Source organism: Belonocnema kinseyi, chromosome 7 (genome assembly GCF_010883055.1).
Source record: "Belonocnema kinseyi isolate 2016_QV_RU_SX_M_011 chromosome 7, B_treatae_v1, whole genome shotgun sequence".
NCBI classification, from domain to species: Eukaryota; Metazoa; Arthropoda; class Insecta; order Hymenoptera; family Cynipidae; genus Belonocnema; species Belonocnema kinseyi.
The window spans coordinates 51,200,053-51,202,625 of NC_046663.1; the positions used below are offsets into that span (position 1 = coordinate 51,200,053).

Genomic DNA, 2,573 nt, shown 5'->3' on the forward strand with positions numbered 1-2,573 from the left:
AAAAATCTCTCGTGGCTGACGTTTTAAATGACCTGGAGCGCAATCCGGCGCACCCGGGCCTTCAAATCAACATTTTTATTGGTTTGGTTATTGCCAAAATTTATATTATAAAAATATCTCATAGATGACGTTTTCGAGGACCTGGTGCACGATCTGTCGCACCCGGGCTGTCGAATCGCTATTTTTAGTTATTTTAGCAGTAGAAACAAATTAAATGTCTTTAAAGTTCTAATGGAATACATGCTAAAATACCTGGTGCACTATTCAGTGCACCCGAATCGTCGCCTCCTAATTTTTAGTTGTATTCATAGTTGGCACAATGCAAATTTTTTAAAGTATCTCGTAGATGACGTTTTCGAGGACCTGGTGCACGATCCGTCACATCCAGGCCATTGACTCCCCATTTGTAGTTTTTTTGGCAGTTGACAAAAATTAAATTACTTAAAAATTCTCATGGAGTACATGCTGAACTATCTGGTTCACGATTCGGCGCATTCTGATCATCGCGTCTAAATTTTCAGTTGTTTTGGCTGTTGTCACAATGTACATTTTCAAAAAGTTCTGATAGATGAAGTTTTAGATGACCTGGTCCATTATCCGTCTCACCCGGTTCGTCGACTCACCATTTGTAATTATTTTTTCAGTTGACAAAAATTCAATTCCTTAAAATTTCTCGTGGAATACATGCTAAACTACCTGTTGCGCTATTTGGCTCATCCGCGTTGTCGCCTCAAAATTTTTAGTTGTTTTGGCTGATGGCACAATACAAATTTTTCAAAAACTTCTAATACATGAAGTTTTAAATGACCTGATACATGATCCGTCACACCCGGACCATCGCATCACCATTTGTAGTGATTTTGGCAGCTGACAAAAATTAAATTCTTTAAAATTTCTCATGGAATACATGCTAAACTACCGGGTTTACAATTCGGTGCAAACACGTTTCAAAAAAGTTCTTATAGAATACGTGTTAAACTACCTGGTGCGCGATCCTGTGGACTCGGGTCGTCGACTAATTATTTCTTAGTATTTTGATTTTAGACAAAATTTATATGATAAAAATTTCTCGTAGATAAAGTTTTAAATGACCTTTTGCACGATTAACCGCACCTCGGTCGCTGACTTATTATTAGCAGTTTTTTTAGGTTTTGGAAAAATGTGAATGTTCAAAAAGTTCTCGTAGAAAACGAGTTAAACTACCTGGTGCACGATACGGTGCACCTGGATCGTTTCATCATCATTGCAAGTTATTTTGGCTGTTAGCGCAGTTTGAATCATCTTAAAGTTCTCGCAGATGACGTTTTGAACAACGTGGTGAACGATTAAATCACGCGGGCAGCGATCTCACCATTTAGAAAAGTGTTGGCTATTCGCAAACCTAAGATTGTGAGTTTTAGCTGAGGCTTATTTTCTCTAACACTTGGATGTTCTTAAGAGGATTCATTTATGTTTGGCGTGTCCTAAACAGGGGAGACAGAAAAGATCGACGCTTACGCCATGCCCCTGTCTTAAAATCTAAATAATATTTCGTTACGAAAATTCCATGATCCCGGTTTATTTTGAAAATTATAGGTACAAAGAAAAAATTATAATTCTTTGCAAAATGAGCTTCCTCATCTCCACACCTTCAACAAGTATATTTATTTATTAATATTATAAAATCTTTCCCTAATAATAATAATCGTAATGAAATTAAAATTGATGGAGTTAATGGTGAAATCGACAGTCCTTTTTTTAAAGGATGAATGCTTTTAATGACAAGGTCATGCACTTCAGGACATCAAAGAATATATTTAATAATTATGTTCAGTGGTTTATAACCCATGTGAAAATTTTCAAAAATTAATAGGTCGTGTGCGACCGGGCTAGGCACATACGCATACAAAACGCATACAAAAAGTTAGTTTGGGACACCATAGTTCACTTTCAATTGTTGTTGCATAGAATAGACCTTTTCATTTAAGAAACGAATTTACCTTTCTATCTCCACACGCTAGAAAAAAAGAGGTCTGTTCAATTTTCGACGTTCGAAATGGTATCGGATTCCCACTGCAGGACGCATGTCAGGCGATATTCAAATGTCATGAGCAATGTTCACAAGAGAGAAAAAGATGAAGATATAGAAAGTCTTTTTCGCATTTACGTAACTTGAATCAGGCTGAGTGAGTTGATTAAGCGCACGAGCTTTTTTCGACAAACTGTACAAGAAAATATGAACATGTGGGCGCTGCCATGTTTGTCGCGGAACATCAAAAGATGGCGGACCTCCCTCCTCTGACTCTTGAGTGGAGTGTGCGAGAGAGACAGAAATATAATAAGTACACCCTAAAGAGTGGAACTTTTTAGTGAAAAAAAATATTTTCGACAGCCAATCATTGTTTGATTATTTGCAGAAAAAAGGGTCCATAGTAAAAAAAGTTGGAAAATAATTGCCTGGGACAAAGTCATAATCAGGGGACCGTCACACTCACGGTGTGCCCACCAGTGATCCCAGATCTGAAACGAGACGTGGTCCAATACTATGACACGTCTATGTCCGTGTGAATATGGTAGGAGACGATATAAATGCC

At 37.6% G+C, this 2,573-nt stretch overlaps 1 protein-coding gene across 1 annotated transcript in view; it reads left to right on the plus strand.

Moving 5' to 3' along the window:
• LOC117176454 (putative sugar lactone lactonase YvrE) overlaps window positions 1-2,573 on the plus strand; it is a 16,036-nt gene that overhangs the window by 2,852 nt on the left and 10,611 nt on the right. The gene's annotated exons all lie outside the window — the stretch shown is intronic.